Source organism: Mus pahari, unplaced genomic scaffold, assembly GCF_900095145.1.
Source record: "Mus pahari unplaced genomic scaffold, PAHARI_EIJ_v1.1 scaffold_3385_U1_1, whole genome shotgun sequence".
NCBI classification, from domain to species: Eukaryota; Metazoa; Chordata; class Mammalia; order Rodentia; family Muridae; genus Mus; species Mus pahari.
In genome coordinates, this window is record NW_018393543.1 from 115,420 (window position 1) to 128,547 (window position 13,128).

Sequence of the window (13,128 nt, forward strand, 5' to 3'; positions counted from 1 at the left end):
CAAGGAGAGGAATATGGAAATGTTTAATAGAGCAAGGGGGAAAATGGATAATTATAGTCTCAAAAAAAAAAAGGTCTTTTTATTTTAACTTGCCTCATGGCTTCTGCAGTGATAAGGTGCCCATACATCCTGGTCATCTGAGTCTACCCTATAGCAACGAAATGACAGATGTCATAGCCAGATAACTTGTACACCTAGTCACAGGTTTTATTTCAGATATAGGTTCTCATGATGTAGCCCTGGTTGCTTGGAACTAGCTCTTTTATGTTATGCTGGCCTTAGAACTCAGATCTTCCACCTGCCTCTGCCTTTCCAGAATCAGGATTAAAGGTGTGCACCACCAGATTTTGCCCTTCACTTCTTGGCAACACTGAAATCACCAGCCTGTGCTTGCAAATAGACCTTTATTATCATTGAAGAGGAGGACTTTTATTATCATTATCAACCCACTCAGTTTTTAAGAGCAGATTTCAAGATATATGCCATCAGAAAGCTGGGGGTGGAACGATTTGTCATCACTCAAATTATGCTCATGTCATCATGTAGTGTTTTGTTAATGAGGCTGCCATAGGAGAAAAAACAAGAAGTCAGTACTCAAGTTTGAGTGAGGTTTATCAACTGGTAAAGAACTGTCTTTTCATCACAGTCCTGAATCTGTTTAAAACTTGTAAATACTTATTTGTTGTGTGTGTATGTATATGTGTACACTCATGTGCCTGTGTGTGTGGGTATGTGCCTGTGTGTACCTGAGTGGGTACTTGCCTTTCTGTGCATGCATATGTGAAAGCATACATGTATGTTTATGCCTGTGCACAAACATACATGGGTGTGTGAGCCTAAGTGTGTTTGTACGTGTGTGTCCCTGAGTTCATGAATATGCTCTTATGCATGCAGTGTGTAGACAATAACTTTGAGACTCAGTTCTCCCCTTTCACCAAGCAGGTTCCAGAGACTGAACCTGTCAGGCTTGGTGGCAATTGCCTAAACTGCTGAGCCATCTCAGGTTAATTTTAAGTAACTGCACACATTGGTCCAGGAGGACTATCATCCATAGCAGGAGTTCCAGTCCCAGCCTTCTGCAATAGACCTCTGCCTCATTTCTCAATTCTCAGGTGTTCAGTACATTACCTAACTTAAGAACAGAGAGCAGTCAGGTGTGATGCCACAGACCCATAAATCACTTCAACTTAAGAGCTGAGGATAGAGAATTGACAGAGTTTGAGGGAGTTTGAGGTTAGTCTAGGCTACATAGTGAGACCTTGCCTCAGAAAAAAACCCAAAGATTTTAATTTATAAATTTATTTTAAAATTGAGTTCTGTTCCCTTGGTCCACTCAGAGTGAATATAGCAATGCATCCCCTCCCCACTAGGGGGCGTGGAGATGGTGGGGCACATGTCAGTCATTCTGTTCTTTACTACTGAGCCAAACCTTTAACAGATCACTCAGGAGCTCATAAGTGTGAGGCCTGCCCTGGGCAATTACACATCCTCCTGCCTGTGACCTTGCAGACTCTAGCTGAAACCTGTCATCCACACCCATATTCTCCTTTGTGCTGAGGTGGTAAAAATGGCACCCCTGCATCCCTCCACCTGGCATTTGGAGGACACAGCAAAACTTCCTGAAATTTTGGGGTAAAGTTCATTATCCTTGACATGTGGAAGACCCTGGATTCAGTCCCCCAGCATAAAAAAGACAAAACACATCACCCAAATTGATGTCTACAGAGAATCAAAAGCAGATCAAGCCTAAGTACATTAACCTCCCACCATTTACACTAGATTTAAAGCATTGGTGTGAAGGTGTCAGTCAGATGTCCTGGAACTGGAGTTACAAACAGGTGTGAGCTGCCATGTGGATGCTGGGGATTGAACCCAAGTCCTCTGGAAGAGCAGCCAGTGCTCTTAACTGCTGAGTCATCTCTTCAGCCCCAGAAATGTTTTAAAATTACTGTCCAGTTTAAGTCAAGAAGCAGAGCTTACCTTTGCCGTGGTAGATGTCCCCAGTTTTGCAGCCCATAACAACTCCTGAGCTGTGGATTTCTCCCATTCGTACACATCCAAAAAGCCATTGTTAAAGGTGACAATGGCATGAACGGGGTCCTTCAAAGAACACCCCCATGTGAGTAGGCTGGAGTCAATGTCAGATCAAAAGACAGGGAGAGGGCCTAGGAGAGGCTCATCAGGTAAAGGCACTTGCTGAGCAAGCCTGATGCTCTGAGCCCATGGAAAGGGAAAGAGAGAGACTAATGCCAGGAGTCTGCCTGTGACCTCTGCAAGTGCGCATGCACAGACAAGTGCACATGCGCACACCCCAACAGAATGACGTTTAAAAAATGTAAATCTATTTTAAAAAAAAACACTGCAAGGGAAACATTCCAAATGTACCACCCATAGTCTCAAGATCCCTTCTGAATAGTAAAGAACTGTCTGCAGATGGAGACACTTTATGTTGAAGAGCAAGAGAGAGGATCCAGTTGAATGATAACATCCTTATCACTGACTCCCATCCATTCTGGTCTCCCCTCATATTCTGTCAATGAGAAGCTTGCAATGAAATGTTCTGTTTCAAACAAACAGAAAACACAGAGGCATTTTTTCCAATCATTTAAGTAAGAGAAAATTCCTTAATGATTATTGAAAAGCATATCCATACTTTTATGACATGCTAGTCTGAAAGAGACAATGAAAATAGCCCATTGGTCTGACAAGTCCCTGTCCTTGACCAGGGAAAGGCAGGCTATGACACAGGGACCGTATGGACAGTCAGTAGCCCAAACATTAGAAAGCCAAGTGTACTGGGAAAGGGGAGTAGAACCCAGTCCCTAGCACATGACAGAAATGGAAACATGTCTGCCTGGGAAATCCATAGTTTGCTTGAGTGGTGACCATCAAGCAGGCAAAAGTTCATATCTGGGCAAGGAGCCTCCTGCTCCCTTTACAAAAACATCATGTGGAGCATCATCATGTGGTGACCCACAATCAGGCACAGAGAAGCCCTGTCTTCAAAGACTAAAAGTACAAAACAAGGTCAAGCATTTATAATTTACTATGAGCATTTGGGGGAGACACAGGAGAAATGGCAATTTCTTTTACAAATTGTTTTTATATTATTATGTTTGTGTAGGTATTCATTCCACAGCACACATGTGGGAGTCAGGGGACCACTTGAGGGATTTGGATCTCTCCTCCCTTGTGTGGTACCCCAGGAAATGAACTAGGTTGTCAGGCTTGGTAGGTAAGTGTCTCTATCCTCTAAGCCAGTGCTTCTCAATGTCCTAATGCTTCCTACTGAACTTTAATGCAGTTCTCATGTGGCACTGGCGGGTTAAACCCAGCCATAAAGTTATTTTCACTGCTATTTCATCATGATAATCTTGTTACTGTTATGATTCATGAGTTAAATACTTTTGAAGATAGAAATTTACCATAGGGTTCACAACCCATAGTTAGAGAACCACTGCCCTAAGCCATTTTGCTACTCCATAATATAGTTCTTTATTGCTTCTCATTTGGTGTTTTTTGCTTTTGAGAAATTGTTACTCTATACATCCCTGGCTAACCTTGTACTCACTGCATAGATCGGGCTGGCCTGGAAACCAGCTGTTTTGTATGTATGTATGTATGTATGTATGTATGTATGTATGTATTTATGTTGTATGCTTGTGTCTCCTCCTGAACGCTGGGATTAAAGGTGTACACTAACATTCTTGGATTTTTTTTGTTATTTTTTAAATTTTATCCATGTGGATGGGAGTGTGGGTGAACATATGTGTACACATCCTTGTGTGTGTATGCATGTGTGTGTGTATGCACACATCTGTGTGGGTGTATGCATGCATGTACAAATGCTAAACCATCTTTTCAGCTCCATATTTCCATTTGTGAGCCAGCACCCTCTATGAAGTTTTCCTGACTCAGTCTCCCGATTTTGGGCTTGTGCCATCATGTCTGGCTTGAGAACTTTATAAGTTTTACCTTCAACAGTTATTTTGTTCCTGATCTCTTCCAGCTTCATATCAAATGTGATAAACTTTGTGATCTTTTGGGTGCCACATATGGACATCAGGGTTATCCTGTCTTCCCTTCTTGGGGTCCAGAAGGCTCTTTGGCATAATGAAAATATGAGAATGGTAGACAAAGGTGTGGAGAATTCTGATGTCCTCAGTAAGCTGTTCATGTAAAACACCTGCAGAGAGTCTCTGGGCTTCACTGAGTCCAGAGATAACAGGTTTTCAGTCTTGGGCATCCCAAACAGAGCTTGATACCTTGGAAGAGCTGAGAAGAAAGTGGAAGCCCCGAGGGTGGCTCAGCCAGTCTCATGGCTGAAGGGAGGAGGCAGGGGGAAGAGGGACACTGGGTGTTTTCCCATGCAGGCAAGAATCCTTGGTCCAGTCAATGCAGCAGGGGGGGGGGGCACAGGAAGGCCTGCAAGAAAGTTAGACTTGGCTCTTTAGGGGAAATCCTACCCCATCAACCAAGCACATCAGGCCTTGATGAGCAGAGACTGTCTACTGTTTTAGAGCTTTATTGTAAAAAGGCAGGGGGAAAGAGAGAGAGTAGAAAGAGAGAGGCTGACCATGGCCAAGTTGAGAGAAGGAGGGAAGGGAGGAGAAAGGAAAGCTAGAAATGAGAGTAAGAAAGGTGAGAGCCTAAGATAGAGGAAGGGCCAAGCTGTTCCTTTTCTAGTGGGCTGGGCTACAGTCTTGTTGCCAGGTAACTGTGGAGAGTAGCATACATGGCTACAGTTAGGTAACTGTGAGGGTAGAGTCAAGCTAGAAAGTCAGGAGCTCCGGGCTTTGTGGGCATGACTGACAGTCACAGAGTTATGGAGTTGGGGGCTCTGTGGTGTCAGGCACCTGTCTCTGGGAACATGGTTCACTGTCCCATCCCTTGTAGAATTTTCAACTGGGTCTCCAGAGCAAGCCCCATTCAACCAAAACAGGCTACCTTTCAGGGCCCCACAGGGGAAGGGCACAAACTCTGAAATTCATTAAGAAATTCCTTAAAATTCTATGAACAAATTGTCTCTGTTTTGCCTGCTTTTTTCATTTATCAATATTTTCATTCCACAACTCAGAAGATTCTCTTCTATTTAGCCATATAGCCTCATTACTTGAGAAAGGGTTTTCTCACACAGTCTAAGCTACCTTGAGCTCCCTGTGATCAGGCTCAGCCTCCTAAGTGCTGGGTCTCCAGGTATACACTTCCCTTACCTAGAGAGTCAGGGAGCTTGTTTTGTATGTGTGTATTTATGTATGTATGTATGTATGTATGTATGTATGTATGTATGTATGTATGTATGTACTTGTATGTATGTTTTGCCTGAATGTGTACCAAAAGCATATAGTTTCCTCAGAGGCCAAAAGAGGGTGTTGGATCACCGGAACAGGATTGTCAGTTGTGAACTGCCCTGAGGGTGCTGGGAATTGAACCTGGGTCCTGTGGAAGAGCAGCTCTTGTGTTAACTGCCAAGCCTTGTTTCTAGTCCTTTTGTTTTCTTTCTTTTTGAGAGGCAGTGTCATGTAACCCTGGTTAGTCCTGAGCTCACCATATGGTTGAGGATTCCTTTACTTTTGTCCCTCAAGTGGCTGAGCTATGGGGTTTCGTTCTGTGTGATTCTGTGTGATTTGTATGCGTGTACAAGTGTGGTGATCTGAATGAGAATGACTCCCATAAGCTTAGTCAATAGTTGGTGGAACTATTTTGGAAGGATTAGGAGGTGTGGTTCTGTTGGAGGTTGTGTCACTGTGGACAGGCTTGAGGTTTAAAAAGACTTGTCATTTCCATGATATCTCGTTGCTTCCTGTGTGCAGGTCAAGATGTGCACTCTTCACTGGTCCTGCCTCCATGCCTTTGCTCCACCCTGTAAACTCTAATCCTTTTAAACCCTAAACTCAATTAATTTTAATTTTCCATGTTAACATTTTTTCTAAGATAGGATTTCTCTGGGTACACATATGTACACAGCCCTGACTGTCCTGGAATTCACTCTGTAAACCAGGGTGGCTTGTACTCGGTTCTGGCTGACTCCGTCTCCCAAGAGGTGGGATTAAAGGTGTGCTCTGCCACCACATCTGGCTTTTAACAACTATTTTTTTCTTTGCTTCTTTTTTTTTCTTAAAAATATTTTTTTATGTCTCTTGCTGTTTTGCCTATCTGTGTGAAGGGTAACACATCCTCTAAAATGGATTACAGACAGTTGTTAGCTGCTCTGTGTGCTAGCAATTGAATCCAGGCCAGTGGGCCTCACGGCTGAGTCATCCCCCAGCCCATATACCCTTGACTTAAAAGTGGTTTGAGGGAAAAAAAAATCAGTCAAGAATTCAAAAGAGAACAGTGAGGAGAGGAATATGTGAAGGTTTAAAGGAGGAAGGGGGACAGGGGAATTTTTTTTTAATTAGATATTTTCTTTAATTACATTTCAAATGTTATCCCCTTTCCTAGTTTCTCTTCTGAAACCCCATATGTGCCCCTCCCATCTCCTTGTTCAAAACCCACCCACTCCCACTTCCTGGCTGGTCATTCCCCCTATGCTGGGGCATAGAACCTGCACAGCACCAAGGGCCGCTCCTCCCATTGATGACTGACAAGCCCATCCTCTGCTACATATGTACCTTGAGTCATGAGTCCCATCATGTGTTTTCCTTGGTTGGTGGCTTAGTTCCAAGGAGCCCCCAGGGGTACTAGTTAGTTCATATTGTTGTTCCTCCTATGGGGGTGCAAAACCCTTCAGTTCCTTGGGTCCTTTCTCTAGCTCATTTATTGGGGACCCTGTGCTCTGTCCAATGGATGGTTGCGAGCATCCACTTCTGTATTTGTCAGGTACTGGCAGAGCCTCTCAGGAGACAGCTGTATCAGGCTCCTGTCAACAAGCTCCTTTTGGCATCCACAGTAGTGTATGGGTTTGGTGGCTGTACATGGGATGGATCCCCAGATGGGGCAGTTTCTGTATGGTCATTCCTTCAGTCTCTGCTCCACACTTTGTGTCTGTAAATCCTACCATGGGTATTTTGTTCTCCCTTCTAAGAGGGATTGAAGTATCTATACTTTGGTCTTCCTTCTTCTTTAGTTTCATGTGTTTTGCGAATTGTATCTTGGGTATTGGAAAAGGGAAGTTTATAGTCTCAAAAAAGGTTTGTTGTTTTTTTTTTTTTTAATTTGCCACATGGCTTCTGCAGTGATAAGCTGCCCACATGTCCTGCTCATCTGAGTCAACCCTATAGCAATGAAATGACAGATATCACAGTCAAATGGCTTGTTCATCTAGCCACGGTGTTTGTTTCAGAGATAGGTTTTCATGATGTAGCCCTGGTTGGCCTGGAACTACTCTGTAGACCAGGCTACCCTCAGAACTCAGATCTTCCAACTGTCTGTGCCATCTCAGTGTCAGGAAGAAAGGTGTGCACCATCACATTTGGCCTCTTCACTGTTTAGCAACACTGAAATCACCAGCCTGTGCTTGCAAATAGACCTTTATTATCATTGAGGAAGAGGACACTTAACCCACTCAGTTTTCAAGAGCAGACTTCAAGATATATGCCATCAGAAAGCAGGGGCCTTGACGATCTATCATCAACTGAACTATGCTCAGATCATCACATAGCAAATTGTTAATGAAGCTGCCAATGGGGAAAAAAACAAGATGTCAGTACTCAAGTAGAAGTGAGGTTTATCAAGTATAATTAAAAGATGTCTCTTCATCACTGTCCTGAATCTGTTTAAAACTTTTAAATACTTTTTTGTGGCTAGCTGGAGAGATGGTTCATTGGTTAAAGCACTGACTGTTCTTTCAGAGGTCCTGAATTCAATTCCCAGAAACCACATGTTGACTGACAACCGTCTATAATGCGATCTAATGCTGTCTTCTGCTGTGTCAGAAGACATCTTCAAGGTACTCAAAAACATAAAATAAACAAATGAAAATATACTTATTTGTTATGTGTGTGTGTGCATGTGCTTGACCACGTATAAGCCTATGTGTGTGGGTATGTGCCTGTGTGTACCTGAGTGGGTACTTGCCTAAGTGTGCATGCTGGTGTTTGTGCATATGTGACAATATACTTGTATGTGTGTGCCTGTGCACCTGCCGACATGGATGTGTATGCCTATGTGTGCCTGTTTGTGTGTGTCCTGGCGTACATGCATATGCTCCGATGCCTGGAGTACATAGATAATAACTTGTGTGAATCAGTTCTCCCCTTTCACCAAGCAGGTTCCAGAGACTGAACTTGTCAGGCTTGGTGGCAATTGCCTAAACTGCTGAGCCATCTCAGGTTAATTTTGAGTAACTGCACATTGGCAAAGGACAACTATTATCCATAGCAGGAGTTCCAATCCCAGCCTTTTGCACTAGACCTCTGCCCCATTTCTCAATTCTCACTTGTTCAGTACATTACCTAGCTTAAGAACAGAGAGAGCAGCCAGGTGTGATGCCACAGACCTATAAATCACTTGAAATTAGGAGCTGAGGCCAGGAAATTGACAGTGTTTGAGGCAGTGTGAGGTTAGTCTAGGCTACATAGTAAGACCTTGTCTCAGAAAAAAGCCCAAAGATATTCTTTAAAATTTTTATTTTAAAATTGAATTTTGTTCGCTTAGCCAAACTTGGTCCACTCAGAGTGAATATAGCAATGCATTGCCTCCCTACTAGGGGGCATGGAGATGGTGGGGCACATGTGAATCATTTCATTTTTTTACTAGTGAGGGAAACCTCTACTGGATCACTCAGGAGCTAAGAGTCAGGCCTGCCCTGGGCAGTTGCACATCCTCCTGGCTGTGGCCTTGTAGACCCTAATGGAAACCTGCCATCCACACCCTTATTCTGCTTTGCATTGAGGTGATACAAATGGCACCCCTATCTTCCTCCACCGGGCATGCAGAGGACACAGCAAAACTCCCTGAAATTGTGGGATAAAGTTCATTATTAGAGTTCATCCTTTACATGTGAAAGACCCTAGATTCACTCCCCCAGCACAAGAAAGACAAAATACCTTCCCAAAATTGATAAGTCTACAAAGTCAAAAGCAGATCAAGCTCAAATATAGTAATCTCCAAGCATTTACACTAGATTCACCAAAAACAAGTTTCTAAAATTAAACAAAAAACTTAAAATCAGAGGGACATTCCACCTGATCATCTATAGAATGACAGACCCCAATGACAAGGGATGTTTCAGCACATCATAGGAGCTAGAAGGAAATTGTAGCCCTTTTCAAATCCCGAAGGAGAAGAAACTAATACCAATTAAAAAAACTGAGACTGAGTGAGAGGGAGAAGTTTTGGGAGTTCAAGGCAAGCCTTGAATACATAAAGTGTTAGGCTACCCTTAAGTGTATAGAAAGATTCAGTCCAGTCTGGGCATATATAAGATGCCTCAAAACAACAACATACATGTACATGCTCAAATACACACTGACACACACATACACACACACACACACACACACACACACACACACACACACACACATACACACTTCACACAGCCAAGGCCTTCTTGAGCAAAACAACAAAACTGAAGCTATCACAGTGTCAGATTTTAAAATACGTCACAGCAAGCTGCTGGGACCAAAGCAGAATGAATGATCACGTCATCAAACACATGCATCACAGCCTGGGAGGAGAACCTGCACTTTTATCATCCTTTGTTGATTTTTTTTTAAGGACAAGTAATAGACTTTCCAATAAATGGTGTCAGGAAGATTCAAAGGTCACCATATTCTTATACCTCTCACTACTCAATAAGTCAATATTCAACTCATAACACATTGAAGGAAAGACTAGATCGAGACTAGAAAATGACTAAGAGAGAATCTGTAGAAAAAGCTCCATGACTTGGGTCTAGGCAGGAATTCTTGGCTAGGAACTCCCAAGAAACAGCCACCAAAGCAAGAAATGATAAATGGGACTGAATCAAACTACGAAATCTCCACAGCACAGTGGAGGAAACAAACAAACAAAACATCAAAACCTACCAAACAACAACCACCAATCGAGAACTAAGAAAATCCTCACAGAGTGTGGAAAAATTGAAATAAGTTTTCATTTGTGTAGCCCAGAATAGCACTGAATTTGAATGTAACATGGGCTAGCCCCAAACTTGAGGTAATTCTTCTGCCTTAGTTCCCTGCCTGCTGGAATTATAGCTCTCTGGCACTATGTTCAGAGGAAGAAATATCTTTAAGTAATACATGTAATTTAAATTATATTGCTAACTTTTCATATGCTGTTGACCCTTGAAGGGATCCAGGGCAAAATCCTTTAGTCCCAGAACTCTGGAGGCAGAGATGGGTAGATCTCAGGGTAGAGTTCATAGCCAGTCTGTTTACAAGACTGCATATGCTATGCAGAGCAAACCAAAGAGCAGGGACTCATTTTTTTCTCTTCCATTTTTTTAGAGATGGGTTAAAGGTGTCTTGCTAACGGGCAATCAATATTTGCTTCAGCATCCTGGGTGCAGGGTTTGGGGATTGTACCACCACACCATGATCACTGAAAATAACTTGAATGAAGGCAAGTAAAAGTCAAAGGAAAATTAGCCAAATGGATATGAGGCAGCTCACTGATGATGGAACCCAAGAGGGGGCCACACTCAGGAGAACCCGTCCTGCCATTAAAGACAAGGTATGAGGAAGCAGTCCCCACACTTCAGCTGTGGGCCTGAGACTGTTGAAATAACTCTTTGTGCTGAAATCCGATGAACTAACAATTCTTTCTTTTCTCTCCCTGCCTTCTTTCCTAATACATATCTGTCTCTATAGCCCTGGCTGTCCTGGGACTCACTATGTAGACCAGGCTGGCCTCAGACTGGCAAGAGCAGCCACATGACTCTGCTTCCCGAGTCGTGGGATTAAAGGCATGTGTTATACTTAGCCATTTATTATTTATGTCTGTTTGTGATGGTTTTGCAATGAACCCAATCTGACCGCCAAAATTCCTAAATAGCAGAAGGTGACGTTGAATTTCTGGAACCTCCTGCTTCTGCTTCTTAAATATTACGCATACACAGCCAATGTCTATTCTGTGTGATGCTGGAGATCATAAATTTAGTCATACATTTTACAGAAAGTTCATTTCTGTTTAAAAATGCATTTTGCATAGAATTTTTAATGTGTTTAATGTTACTTTCAATGCATTGGTGTGAGGGTATCAGTCAGATCCCCTGGAACTATAGTTACAGACAAGTATGAGCTGCCATGTGGATGCTGGGGATTGAACCCAAGTCCTCTGGAAGAGCAGCCAGTGCTCTTAACTGCCGAGTCATCTCTCCAGCCCCTGAAATATTTTACAATTAATGTCCAGTTTAAGTCAAGAAGCAGAGCTTACCTATGTGGTGGCAGATGTCTCCTGTTTTGCAGCCGATAACACATCTTGAGCAACAGGTTTCTCTCCTCCCACATGTACACATCTAAAGAGCCATCCTTACAGGTGACAATGACATGAACGGGGTCCTTCAAAGAACATCCAAATGTGAGTAGGCTGGAGTCAATATCAGATCAAAAGACAGGGAGAGAGCCTAGGCGATGGCTCATCAGGTAAAGGCACTTGCTGAGCAAGCTTGGTGCTCTGAGCCCATGGAAAGGTGGAAAGAGAGAGACTAACACCAGGAGTCTGCCTGTGACCTCTGCAAGTGCGCATGCACAGACAAGTGCTTATGTGCACACCCCAACAGTCTAAAGTTTTTTAAAAAATGTAAATCTATTTTTAAACCCCAACTGGAGAGGAAACAATCTAAACGTACCACCCATAGTCTCACGATCATTTCTGGGATGTACTGAAATGTCTGCAGACGGATACCCTTCATGCTGAAGAGCAAGAGAGAAGATCCAGTTGAACAAACAATCACGTTCTTATCACTGACTCCCATCCATTTTGGTTTCTCATTGTAGTCTTGCAAAGAGAAACTTGCTATCAAATATCCTGTTCCAAACAAACAGAAAATACAGAGGCAAGTTTTTCATTCATTTAAGTAAGATCAATATCCTTAATGCTTACTGAAAAGCACATCCCTCCTTCCATGGCATGCCAGTCTGAAAGAGAAACTGTCCATTGGTCTGTCAAGCCCGTGTCCTGACAATGGCATGGTCTTGGCCATGGAAAGGCAGGCTATGACACAGGGATGGTGTGGACAGTCAGTAGCTCAAACATCGCAAAGATAGCTGTACTGGCAAAGGACAGTAGAGCCCAGTCCCTAGTGCATGACAGCAATGGTAACATGTCTGCCTGAGAAATCTGTAGCTGGCTACTGTAGTGACCATGAAGCAGGCACAAATTCACATCTGGCCAAGGAGCCTCCTGCTCCCTTTACAAAATCATCATATGGAGCGTCATCATACAGTGATCCACAATCCAGCACAGTCCAGTGGATCTCCAAGTTCATGGCCAGCCTGGTTTACAGAGCAAGAACCAGGTTAGCCATGGCTACAACAGAGAAACCCTGTCTTCAAAGACTAAAAATGCAAAACAAGGTCAAGCATTTATATCTTACTATGGGCACTTGGGGGAAACACAGGAGAAATTGGGATTTCTTTTAAAAATTGTTTTTACATTATTATGTTTGTGTAGGTATTCATTCCACAGCCCGCCTGTGGGGGTCAGGGGACCACTTGAGGGATTTAGATCTCTCCCCCATCATGTGGTACCCCAGGAATTGAACTAGGTTGTCAGGCTTGGTAGGTAAGTGTCTCTATCCTCTAAGCCAGTGCTTCTCAACCTTACTAATGCTTCCTATTGAACTTTATTACGAATCTCATGTAGCATGGGCAGGGGGTCCTGCCCAGCCATAAAGTTACTTTCATGACTTTTTCAAAACAGTAATATTGTTACTGTTATCAACTGTGATTTAAGTATTTTTGAAAATAGAAGTCTGTCATAGGGTTCATGACCCATAGGTAGAAAACAACTGGCATAAGCCGTTTTTCTAAACCATCTTATAGTTATTTATTGCTTGTCATGTGGGTTTTTTCTTCTTTTGAAACAAGGTCTCACTATGCATCCCTGGCTACCCTGGTACTCACTGTATACAGCAGACTGTCCTGGAACCAGAAAAGACCGACCTGTATCACTGCCTGAATGCTGGGATTAAAGGTATGCACAATCATGTGTGTGTGTGTGTGTGTGTGTGTATAC

The 13,128-nt window shown here is 43.0% G+C and overlaps 1 pseudogene; it reads right to left on the minus strand.

Annotated features, from left to right (window-relative positions):
- Window positions 1–450: 450 nt before the first annotated feature.
- LOC110315598 overlaps window positions 451–13,128 on the minus strand; it is a 25,704-nt pseudogene continuing 13,026 nt past the window's right edge.